Source organism: Erithacus rubecula (assembly GCF_903797595.1).
Source record: "Erithacus rubecula genome assembly, chromosome: 6".
Lineage (NCBI taxonomy): Eukaryota > Metazoa > Chordata > Aves > Passeriformes > Muscicapidae > Erithacus > Erithacus rubecula.
The window spans coordinates 21,662,091-21,675,008 of NC_136688.1; the positions used below are offsets into that span (position 1 = coordinate 21,662,091).

Genomic DNA, 12,918 nt, shown 5'->3' on the forward strand with positions numbered 1-12,918 from the left:
GACTTCTTCTACACAGCTATCTATTTTTATGGAATTTGGAGCTATCAAATGCCATTGAAATTTTTTAACTGGCTCAGAAGTTATTGGTACGCACACACAGCACAACGGCACAAGCCTTATTTCCTTAGGCTTTTCCCGTGTCGAAAACATGAGCTCTTCCTTCGGTCTGGTATGCATTTTGGAAAGGCTTCCCAGTCCCGCAGTATCATCCTTTGAAGTTTCTCAGCAGATCTTCGAAGGCATTTCAGCAGCTCTCACCGAGAGAGACTCTCTCCCACCTCCCCGGTCTCCTCCTTTTGCGTCCCTAGGATCCCGCCGGAGCATCAGAAGCCCATTGGATGTTACCGGGGACACCCTGCAGACGGGGAGTAGGCAGCTCTCCTTCCCACCGCTGTCTGCTGCGGGCTCAGCGCTGCTCTCGGGTCCCGGCTGAAGCTGCCCCTTGCCGGGCTGCCATTCCCGCACCCCGGGCGGCCGCGGCACGGTACGGGAGGGACGAGTCACCCGGGAAGTTCTCCGGCAGACGAGAGGCACGGGCGGCGAGGCGGAGAGCGGGCTGGGGGCCGGGGCCGAGCCGAGCCGGGCCGGGCGGGGGCGGAGGAGGGGGCACGGCCGGGAGGTGGAGCCGGCTGCGCTGGCGGCTCCGGCGCTCCGCGGCTGCCGGGCACGGGGCGCGCACGGCAGTGGGAGCCCAGCGCTGCCGGGAGCCGCCGCTCGGTCCGTGCCCGGAGCCGCCGCCGCGGGAGCCGCCAGGTAACGGGCGGGGCTCCCCTGTCGCTGCCCTTCCCGCGGGACTCTCGGGGGTGCGGGGGCTCGGGGAGCGGCTCGCCCGCCCCAGCGCTGCGCTGTTCCCTCGGGAGCGCCGTGCCTCCCCGGGGTGCTGGGCGTGCAAGTTTGTGGGGCTGAGAAGGCAGCCCGGCCGCCAGTACCGCCGGCACGGGAGCTGGGGGAGGGCTGCCCGAGCCAGCTGAACTCGCCCCGCTGGTAACACCTCGCGGGCTCGGGCCCCGGGAGCGTCTCCGGGAGCCTCAGAGCCTGTCTCGGTATCTGTGCGTTCTGCTGCCTCCGCCCGGGATCCCTCTCGCCGTAAGGACAAGCGGGGGAGCCGCGGAGCCCGCAGGCTGTGCCCGGAGCGCCCTGCGCCGCGTCTGCCGCGTGTTGGGGTGTGCCACCACCCCCGACATTCGGATGAGGAAGGTGGGACAGTTACCTGTGCTTTTAGCTTCAGAAAATTACTGGGAGGGTTTTTCTCCGACACACTTTGCTGATCTTCCATCCCGCTACCCCGGGTCAGTGCCCGCTCTTTAATAGAGATTTAAAGCTGCAGCAACATGTTAGCGAGGTACCGCATGGGGGTTTTGTAAGCTGAACTGGGCACTTCGAGTTTTGCCGTAACTTTTGTATTTAAAGGCTATAGTGAGTGAGTAAATAGCATTTTCATGTGTGTTGTACTTGGGTGGTTTTCTGTAAAGCATGATATTCATTTTTTTTTTTCTCTAGCACTTCTCTCAGCACTTAGTAAGATCGACCTATTACTGCCTGTGTTTTTATAAAAAGAGCAAATTTGGACACAGTTAATAGACTCTAGGCACATAATTCATTCAATAGCCAGTGGCTACCAATGCTGGTTGAGCAGAAATGTGCTGGAGATGTTTGTGTGCCTGGCGGGGTATATGTTCATTATGACCATGGGCTTGCCTTGGACTTTTGCTAGTGGGTAAAAAGTTGGAATTGTTAAAGAGTTGTCTTAATTCAACAGGATGTATGCAAGTGTTTGATGGATTCTACCAGTTAAATACTTATTTTGGTACTCAGTGGTTTTTGTAAGGGGCAGTAGTTATTCCCTCACAAAAGTATAGAAGCTGTGAGCGAACGATAGAGATGTCATTTGGAGAAATAGGTATATTCTTCTTTTTTTTTCGTAATTTGGGGGCAATCTTTTAAATTGGATTGTGTAGCATAATGTACAGATGCGCTTCTTTATCATCTGCTTTCACAGAAGTATTTTTATAGTATGTTAAAATGATTCGAATGTTTGACCCTGCTTGGAAGGCAGTTAATGTTTCTGTATTTGTTGTGGCCGAGGTACAGCTTTTGTTGGCGCAAGCTAAAATACCATGTGATACAGTTGCCACGAATTCAAGCGTAGCGGGGTGAGGAGAAAGGAAGAGCTTTAACTTCCCTGAGATGCTGCAGACCGCCGGCAAAACCCACACAAAATTTCCACCCTTTCTGCGAGGCAGACCTGTGCCGCACATCGCTCAGCTGCCCGCGTTTAACCCTGTGAGATTTGCAGGTGAAGGCGGAGTTGCTCCTCGGGAAAGGGAGGATGCCAGCCCGCATCCCGCGGGGAGCGGGGCGCGGTGGGAGCCGGGGCCGGGATGTGGTTCCGAGAGCAGGGCTGGGTGGGTGATGCTGGCGATTTCCACGAGAGGGCTTTCTCGCTGTGCCGAGCCGTGCCGGCCGCCCCTGCGCTCGCTGCTTGGCACGGAGGAGCGGAATGGGCTTGGGGGTGCCGTGCGCTCGCTGGGTGCTTCAGATTTCCTTTGTAAATTAGGGGGAAATCCCTTTACTGCCCCTGAGGTGTAAGGAGAAGACATCCTGGGAAGAACACCAGCCTTCAGTTTCCAGGCTCCCTTAAAACTCAGAACGATCCCAACAACTTAATTTCCCCACAGTGGAAACCGAGAAGGGGCTGAGTGTTTTCCACAAAAGAGAGAGGGGTTAGAGTGTTTGCATCCTCGTCGCAGATGATGGCAACGAACTGCTCTATCCTGGCGTGATCTCATTTTTGGCTGCTTTAACATGTATTATACTTCTCAGGGTGGGGCTGGGCAGAAGGGAAACGGGAATCATTGTGCAAGTCCGAAAATGCTATCTGGACGTCCTTTGCCAAGTTGTCTGTGTGTTAGTTCAAACAATTTCACACGCACAGGATTGCAGGTCTGTTTTAAAAGGCAGATACAGTGTCTGTAACTAGTAATAATATTGCAGTTCATAAAACATGAGAAACATCTGTTACTGTGACTTCAATTTGTTTCTCTCTCCTTGGAATAGCTGAGCTGACAGCTCAGTCAGGTTTAATGTCCTGTGCTAAACCTTTGGTCGTGTGTCCCACGGCTAATTGTGACTCACAGAATCAATAAACCCAGCTCCTGCTTCTCTGCAGCAGCTCAGCAGGGGAGTGGGAAGGGCTTCAAATCACAACAGCAGACGATGGGGGACAAATTTGGGTTTCTACAAAGCTGGGCCTATCATGTGTCTTTGCCTCTTATAGGGCAGCAGAGCTGGCTGGGGTCTATTAGGGCTGAGTAAGTGAGGGAGATAGGGAGATGGTCTGCACTGCTGTAGGGGCAGTCATAGCACCTTTTGTCTTGCCTTAATCTATCCCAGGTTGAATACTGTAGGCAGCTGAAGCAGAGCCATCTCATGCTTTGATGTGTGTTTATTGGCTTTAGAATCTCATTCCCTTGCTTTTTTTTTTTTTTTTTTTTTTTTTTTTTTTTTTTTTTTTTTTTTGGGTTGCTCTCTTTCCACCCCACCTCACCAAACAAAAAGAATTAGAGCAAAATGTGAATGAAGTGACTTCGTATTTTTGTGAATGGGTTTTCTTGCATTGCTCCTGCCTTCCTTACTGCCTTCTGTAAGATCCTTTCATAATTAAAATATTATGACTATGCTTATGGTAGCCCTTCACTTGTGGCAGGGATCCTAATTTGACGTCAATGAAAAAATAGTAGTTTCTGGCATAAGGGCAGATGACATTTCATCAGCTAGTGCATGCCCATTTTTTTTAAACCACAGTGCTAAGACCATATGGACAGATAATGAATTTAAGCTGATAAACAGCTTACAGATTTGCCCAACTAAAGGACTTTCTTCCTAGAAAACACATTTTCCTTTAAAATAAATAATGAAGTTCCTGTGTTTTTATTTAATTATCTTGAGTCCTGTCTGTTCTCACCAGGCTGCTGGAAAACAGGCACAACTGCTCTGGGGACAGAAGCTACTGGATTTATGGGCCTGTAGGTCTTAGAGGAGGGGAAAGACTTGAAAAGAAAAGTTCAGATGCTACAAAATTGAGGCCTGAGGGGCCTATAGTATCTAAAAAAGCAGATGGTGGCCCAAGTTGTATTTAGAGAGTTTCCTGAGGTAGTGCATAGTTCTTGACATGCTGAAGATGAGTCATTGCATGAGGTGGTAGTAGGTCTGAGGTCTGTTTGGGAGTTATAATTAAAGCAGATGGATATCTGTATTTTGTGCTAACCCTGTGAGGCTGCTGAAGCAGTCCCTGTCTGGGAATACTGTTGCAAGACAATCCCTGCTTTCACTTTCTCAAGATTTTAAAACTAATTTCAATATGATTTGTTTGTTTGTTTAATTTAAACTCACATCAATAAAACAGATCCATTTATCTTGGTTTTCTTGGGGGGAGAGAACCCTACAAGAGGTACAGAGAGTTGAAAAGTAGCTTGTTTTGGGGTGTCTTTAGTTGTCACTCCAAAATAATGACTCAAATCGAAGCAGTGTATTTGCATGAGAAGGCAAAGCTTGTGTGTTTTTCCCTCAAGATGCATAGAAATGAGATGTTTCAGATCTGAAAGTTCTCATTCCCTTTTAAGCTGTTTCTTATGTGTTCTTTTCTTCTTTTTTTCCCCCCCTGGAAATAATTATTAATTTTAATTGGAAGTGGCAAATGAAGGGGAAAAAATAGTTGCACAGAAAAATCAATACAGACAACTCCATTCTTACTCATGCTGCTGATTCCTTCTTAAATTTTAATGTTTTGTGTTGTCCCTTCCCTTCACATGATCTGCTTCTCAGCACTGGGAGGATGATTGGACATTAATTGTATTTCATATGGGGATATATTCCAGATGGCCAGAGATTGACTTTCTGATGGCCACTGCTGCCTCACTGGTAACTGATACAGGTTGCTTTTGGTCCTACCTTAGCTCATGGCTGCATAGTTCAGCATTCCTCCTATGTCCATTCCTTCCCCTACATCTACATTTCTTATTTTCTTTTCACTGTTCTTTCAGTCTTGAGGTTCCAAGTTGGTGAATGAGTTAACCCATCCCACAGTTTCAGGGGATCTGGTGAATTCAGCACCTACCAAACAGTGGATGGATCTCCTCTCCTGCCCAGCCAACCTCTTGTCTTGGAGCGTTTAACAGCTGCTTTGCTGTTTATCATTTCTGCATTGGTAAAGATCTGTCATGGGCTAATTTAGTGTAAATGTTCTGAGCCCGAGAGAAGTGGCTATAGGAAGGCAGTGTGTTGATCTTTTTCTGTTAACCACACCATCTGCTAAACCAGTTTGTCAGCATGTTTTTATTTATTTTTGCACTGACAAAATTTAAAGAAACAAGCTATGATAAAGATGTTTTTCTCTTACAATGGGATTTGCTTCTGCACCTCTGCAACCTTCTGTTCTTTACCAATGGGCTGTCCTTCATTGGTCTTCCTCAGAGCTAGAGGCAGAGAGTCTCACCATCCTGGTGAGTTGTTTGTGTGTGGGGTGTTTTGGATTTGAATTGTCTCTGCAGCTGTCTTGATACAGGAAGCCCTGGATGACCAAGTGCCTAATCTGAATGCTTCTTTTCTGGAGGACTGATATGCAGCAAATATTGCATTTACAATTGAGAGTAGGCATGTGGTGTCAATTTATCCCCACCAAATTAATTTCAAAGAAAACCATAACCAGTATCTTGTCATTGTCCTCAGAGATGTTGGAAGAGGGGGTTTGACCATCATAGTTTTTTAGTAAGGATCTTTTTTCTGCATAGGAATCTTCCTCACTGTGTAGTCCTTCCAAAGAGGACTCCATTGACTAATAAGTTTCTGGGGGTTCTAGCATTTTGGGTTTTATTTATTTATTTATTGCTATCAGGATCTTTCCTTTGCTATGTATTTACTGAATAAAACTGGTCTAAAAGGGACATTTCCTGTATCTTGAGAAATGAATTAAAAATCAGTGTAGAAGAGTCAATTTTTAGACTCAAATGGAGTTTAGAGTTTTTAGACCAGTTTTCACTTCAGACAGAAAGAGAGAATGCTTTTGATGAAATAAATAGTGCTGAAGCTGAGTCTCCTCTGTGTGCTTGATATTACTTGGTAATCAAAGTGTTGCACTATTATGTGAATTAGGGTCTAGGTCTGAGTTTGCTTAGTAGCTCAGCCTCTGACAGACTGCACTTAGTTCATCTGTTTCTTATTCCTGCCTTTCTTGCCCTCATTTGTTGGTGCATGGCCATGTTAAAGAAGGACTTTGTTGGGTCATCTGTGGTGCCCAGTGTGATCTGGAGTTTGCCCTTCTGGAAGCAGCATGACCAGTGCCCTCTTTACTGCTGTTACTGTGGTGTTACTATCAGGAAAGAACTTTACAGTGGTTGTTGATTCCAAGGAAGTGGAACTAAACCAAGCTGCTAATGTGAAAAGTCATGTAGTACAGCAGAGATAATAACAGATAATAAAATATAATTCTAATATTTTCTCAGATTTCTCACTAGAGTTGTAAACAGCTTTAAATACATCTTATGCTGCTCACTTGTCTGGAAAACCCACAGGACAGAGGAGTGGAATGGGGTTTGGTGACTTTTTGGCTGTGGGTCTGTGGCATAGCTTGGCAGGGGCTCAGGAGCTTAGAGGCCCTGGCTGCAGGTTGGGTTAAGCATATTGTGCATGATTACTGTAGTGACTGTTCCTGCAGCTCTGTGCTGCTCCTAAGGCTCAACACTGAAATTGTAATGCTAGCAGCTTTCTTTTCATGGCCCAATGCCCAGTTTGAAGAAGGGTGATTTTGGTCATGTTGCTAGACATACGTATTTATGGCCCTGTTTCATCTGTTGAATTTAATCTGTTGGGGTGTTTTTTTAACATTATTATGGAAACAGTTACTATATTTACTCCTTACAGAAAGCTCAGTGTAAGACAGTCTATGAGGGGAGAGTTCTAGAGTAATAAATATTGCACTAAATTATGGTGTCTACACTTCTTCAGGAGAAATGGTCTAAATGAACTGACTGGCAGTTTGCCTGTTCCTGAGACATGGACCTCACAGGGCACTGAGCTGGAACACTCTATGCTGGGAAAGCAAAGATAGAGTTTGTTCTTGGCTCACTTGATGGCACATCTCATTTTCTTGAGGACTGAAAATAAACCAGATTTTCTTGTATGGAGGGAGCTTGTGCCTGTACTGATTTCTCAGGCCTGCTGAGAACCTGTTTCCCATGGAAGTCTTTGGGACCTGTGGGCACCTTTCAGATGAAGTCCTCAAAACCTGTTGCCAGCATAAAGAAGATAATGGAATTCCCACTGAATGGAAATTCAGTGGATATCAGAATGGGAATCACTGTCATTGTTTTTCATATGCTTATTTCTGTAGTAATTTGAAACCAGAATGTGTTTTAATGTCAGTCTTTCTGATAGAAATTGATGTAGCTTAATGGTGAAACTAATGTAGTGGGTGCAACATGGGCATGTATGAGAAATAAGGGCAAATAAAAGATTGAATGTCTCAGAATGTCATTGAGGGGTTGAACTTTGGATATGATGTATTTTTGGACTGCTGGACTGCCCATTTTTTCCTGTTAATGTCAGAAGGAATTCTCAAAGCAAAGCTGTGTAGGATGAGGTGCTTATTTTGTGTAGATCAACAAAACTTTTTCTTCTGATGGGAATATGGCACATAACAAGGATCTTCTAGAGTTACACCAAGCTGCTTTTCAGAATAAGATACTGGAAAATCTGAAAGATAATTCTGAAAGTGCTCGAGGCACAATGCTGGAAGCACAAAAATATCTTTTTGCTTTGGCAGCCCGAGCATTGACAATGTAATACCTTGCTGGTGTGACAGATCACTCTGGGTTCATAGGATTGGAAAAACATGCAAAGCTGATAAGAATTTCAGTTTATAGTGATGCTTTGTTAATTAAGAACTGTTTTTCTTCTTTTAAATGTTAAGGGGAACATCAGTCAGGAACAGCATTCTGATGTGATTAAGAAAGAAAAAATTGAGAAGACACAAAACAAAAGAAAAAAAGTCTACTTAATCCTGCCAGTCTCTTGGAAGTCTTATTCTATCTCCTTATTGTGCTGAAGGGAGCAGAAGGTTTCAGGCTTCACATTTTGTGTCTTCATATTTTGATACTGCAATGGGGAAGGTTTGGCAGGAGAAGAGTCGGAGTTAGTTTAAAAACATTAATTTTCTTTGTTAATGCTGCTGCAGATAGTTCCAAGTTTCAGTTTGTAGTGGATTTCTTTCAGTTTTTCTGTAACTTGATGCTCTTTGGGAAGTGCTTTGAAGCTCTGCACTAGCCTTGGGGAGCAGAGGGCTTTGGGAGGGGGCTGGACTCTCACTCCCAAGTGCTATCACTGATTTTACTGCTCAGAACTGAGGTGGGTGAATGCCAGGATTTCTAACATCAGCCTGCTGTAGACACTCCTTAGCTCTGGAAAGTTGCATTGCTTTTCTGAGCATCTGTTTCACCAGCTGTGAAAATGAAGTCGGTACCCTCAGCATGTGGGTATGATGAACGTCCCTGTTAGCTAATCTTGCTGAAGAGCATTGGAGCTGTGAAGTGTTGTGAGTTGTTATTGGAAAGTGTGAAGGTTTAAAATGGTGTAAGCCATGAGCTCCCACCTTTGTTAGGGAAGAGAAGTATCAACTGGGAGACCTTTGGCAGCAGGCACAAAGGGTTTGTGGGAAAGAGGAGAAATTTGCCTGTATGGCAGGATTGAGTGAGAATTTTGCCTCATTCTAACCCTGTACACAAAATCTAAATGGATTTATTTGGAGCTTTGTAAAGCACCGTCCAGGGCTGGATTTTTCCTTAAAACCAGTTGCATTTCCTTTTGCTGTTTTTCCAGCCCTCCCTCTCCTCCACACACTTGCTTTTTTGTGATCAAAGCTCCACTCCCAATGCCTTGTAATAATGCTCAGAAGATCCCCTATGGACAACATTTCTGATTAGACACTGAATAATTCTTTAATTCTCTTCATACTTATTAATGTTAGGAACATTGTGCTGATAAAAGGTGTGGCTTTTTCCCCCATTGCTGTTACTACATTTTCTTTGGCTCCCCTCCTTCCCAAACACTGCACTTATTCTTTAAGATTTCACATTGTCTTGTCTTATATAAACTTGGTTCCTTGGTTCTTGCTTTCAATTCATTCTTTTATCTTCTACAGCACGCAATGAATGCTTAAAAATAATAAATATTAATAATAGGGCTCTTTGAACCAGCAGGTTCTTTGCAGCTTAAACTCACCTTTTCCTGCTGCTTATCCCCTATTAGAAGTTGCTATAATCTGCAGATTGTAGCTGTAATAAGTTCTGAAGCAGTGGCTGGGTTTGTGACAAGCGTAGGATTATAGCTCCAGGTGGGGAAGTGGCAGCAGGAACAGAGAACCTCAAAGGCACAAATATGTTGTTCCAGTTGAAATATTCTTAGCAATAAAGGAAGAGAAGCCAACAAAATTTAGTGTGGGAATAGAGCTATTTATCTAGGTTTCCATGGAGTGTCAGTGACCTATATAAGGTAATCCTGTACTGCACATAAAAATTGCTGTGTTTAGAAGTAGAAAAACATTCTTTCTGTAGAAAATAGTTTAAGAAGACTGTACTTTTGGAGATTCTTTCAAGCCATTTCATAGGAAGTGTCTTAAATCAGCAAGACAAACTATGACATACATCTGTGGTATTACTGTGTTTGCTTTGAATTCCCTGTAGGGACAGGTTTACTTCTCCTTGGAGCTACAGAAGAAAAAGATGCTGTCTGCCCCTGTGTGTAAAATTGACCACATAATGCACAGCCCAGGCTCCACAGCTTTTGCCACACACACACATGCACATGCTCTTTTGGGTGTCAGCAACATTTTTACTGTCCCAGACGAAGGAATGAATAAAGCAAACATGAATGGAGAATGTGAGGTTTTCCCACCATACCTCTTTTCCTCTGTTTAACAATGCAAGTTTACCAGATTTTGAGAAATATACAGAATCCTGAGTTGTCAGGGCAAGTTTTATGAAACCTTATTTGTTTCTTCTACTCCTTCTAGCAGTGGCCCTACTTAGGGGAGACAAGCTGTTCCTAGGCAGAACTTCTTTTGGATGGGTTGCTTCCAGGCTTATGTCTTCAGCAGAAACCACACTGGTTGCTACTCGAGGCTAGGACTGGCTAGGAGTCTTCAAGGAAACAATTTGCCTGCAGAAGATGCTGATTTATTGAAACCATTACTGCTTTGTGGGAAAGAATTGGTCTCCACTTGGTTTTCCTTGGGTGAATTTCTTGCATATAGGATAGAATTTCTTAGTCAAAACAGATAGGAGCCAAGTGGTTTGGGTTTTTCACCTATGCTGTCATAAATCCAAAACAGGGTCCTGAAAGAAGGTTTCCTACATGCCAGAAATGCCTGTCCTAACCACAGAACTGCTGTTCTAGAGCACGTGTTTATGTATGAAGCATTCCAAGGGGTACTCCAAATTTTCATCCCTATGTGAAATAAAAAAAAAATATTTCTAGTCTCAAAAAATGTGGTTCTCTCTAAAAACTGAGTTCCTATCCAGGTGTCCTTGTGTCTTCTTCAGTGGTCTAACTGTCTTTCCTCACTGGTTCTGCAAGTTTGTTTCTCCCCTGGATGTGCTCTTATGGGGTGGAGTGTAGAATCTCTGAAGACCTTGGCAAAGTGACAGGAGGGGAAAGACTGACCCTGCAGCAATGCTGGTGTATTTTGTCAGGGTCAAGGCTGTACAAGGATATACAACTCCTATACCACTGCTTCCTCTGAGCAATATTATTAGAAAATCATCTTAAGCAACCAAGGAAAATATAGCTGAACACTGCTGATATGTTTGTGCCTGGGCCATTGTTGTTGGGCAGGGTAGGAAAAATAATGCTTTGGGCAAGAGAGGATCTGCTTGGAACAGCATGAAACACTCTTGTGCTGGTTTGACTGCAGCAAGGCTAGCACATGGTTTCAGTAATAGCCCTCTTCCAATTTCTTCTCTCCTCGTGTTTTACAGAGAGGAGGAGAAAGTAGTCCTGCCTTGGTCCTTTCTTAATTCTGCTAGGAGAGTAAGGAGGTAACAAGAAGAAGGTCAAGAGGGGACCTCAGCTAAGCTGGGTGTGTGCTTAGGAGGGTGTTTGTCCTCTGTGGTTGTGCTCTGCAGCCCCAAAGCCCTGAACCTGGTTATTCCAGTGCAGCTCAGCTCCCTGAGCCGTGATGTGCTCTGTGCTGCTTGGCTGCCGAGGGCACCTTTAGGGGATCTTTGCTATGAAAGGTGGGATTGAAAATCTGAGGTGCACACTGCAGTTCTGATTATGTGGGAATGCTACTCTGCCTTTACTTTGTATTTTTTTTTAGAAAAGTGGAGCAGGGGAAAGGCTGAATCTTCATCATTGCATAAACAAAGACAAAACGCTCCTCTTACAGGCAAAAAATTCCAAGCCCTTGCTGCCTATTTGAGGTTAAATAATGGGAGTTTCCTGTTTCATGGAAGCCAAATTAATCCTCAGATGGCCTCCACTAATGTGTTTTAAGAAGACTTGTGTTCATCTTGTGGTAGACAGGAGTCTGAGCTTGCCCTTTTGGTTACACCTCTTCTTTTCCTTCAAGTTAAATTAGGAGGTATAAGACGCATTTACAGCACCAGAGGCAGCAGTGAAAGGCCTGACCTAGTGGAAATCAGAACCAGGATTACCATACAGCTTTTTTGGATGCAGCATAGCATTTGGATCCACAATGGTCTGGTCTGGAAATCATATAATGTCAAAGCAGCCCTGGATGTGAGACAAGCTCCACTGTGTCTGTCTGTATGCAGAGATGCAGACCCCAGATACAGAGTGTTTGAAAGAACAAATTAAAACACCATAAGCCTTACTTTTATGTTTGTGTTTGTTTTTTTTTTTAATAAACAGGTAATACTTATCTTAAAATATAGCATGGCAATAATGTCTTAATATGTTTTCACAAAAAATTGACCTAAGAAAATATTTCTCTTAAATTAATCAAGTCTAAGACCTTTAGGACTGAAATGACAGTAGATTTCTAGTCTTACTTATGGCTACAGTCATCAAATGAACCTTTAAAGGAACCTCTAGGAGGCTGATTGCTAAGGTTCCAGAGATCCCCAGGAAGACAAAGGTAAGCTACTACCTTTCTTCAGAGCCTTCAGCTGTGCTCTCAGTGATAGCTGTAATTTGGGAGTTACATGAGGCCTTTTTAAGGACTGCACCTTTTGTCCTAAAAAGTCAGCATCTACTCAAAGAATGCCCTGACTACTTTGCATCCATTTCATGTCTAAGTTCTGCCCATTTTTAAGTATACCTAAATTATTGGGAAAAGCAAGCTATTGATGTAAGTCATCACACTTTTTTTTCCAAATATGGGATGGTGAAATGAAAAAATGAAGAAGTTAGTCTGAAAATAGTTCCAGCTAAGCTGAGGTCTTAGATGTATGATTGAGCCACATTTTTCCTGTTGAAATAAAACCAGGCTGTGCTAGGACAGTGTTGCAATGGGTCTGCCATAACACAGAGCAGGACTGTGTGCTCCAGCTCTTCCCTGAGGCTGGCTTGCAAAATCCTTTTGGTGGCTGGAGATGTGCTCTTGTGGAATTCAATGTCACTCTCTCAGATTTGTCATTCTAAACTGAAGGAGCCCAAGAGAAGCCATGTAGTGGATCTGTTTCCCTTTACATCCTACAAGATTACATCTGTAGACTGTGCTTTAACAAGAAGCTACAATCTTCAGCTGTAATCCTTGAGAGTTTTGTTGTTTTTTTTTTTTTTTTTAATGGAGTGCAACAGTGTGGTGTAGGACCAAACACTGATTTATTTTTTTTTTAATATAAAAGGAATATGATTAAATGGAAGACTGCCTGAGTCTGCCTGTCTTGTAGCTTCATTGGTAAC

General features: G+C 44.0%; 1 protein-coding gene across 6 annotated transcripts in view; it reads left to right on the plus strand.

Moving 5' to 3' along the window:
• Positions 1–636: 636 nt before the first annotated feature.
• TSPAN18 (tetraspanin 18) overlaps positions 637–12,918 on the plus strand; it is a 116,841-nt gene continuing 104,559 nt past the window's right edge. Inside the window, exon 1 of one of the 6 annotated variants that reach the window (XM_079309447.1) lies at positions 637–753. The gene's annotated coding sequence lies outside the window, so the exon portion shown is untranslated. Of the gene's footprint in view, positions 754–859; positions 1,334–2,261; positions 2,284–12,918 lie in introns of those variants that run through there. The other 5 variants (XM_079309449.1, XM_079309451.1, XM_079309446.1 and 2 more) reach the window with 5 other exon arrangements.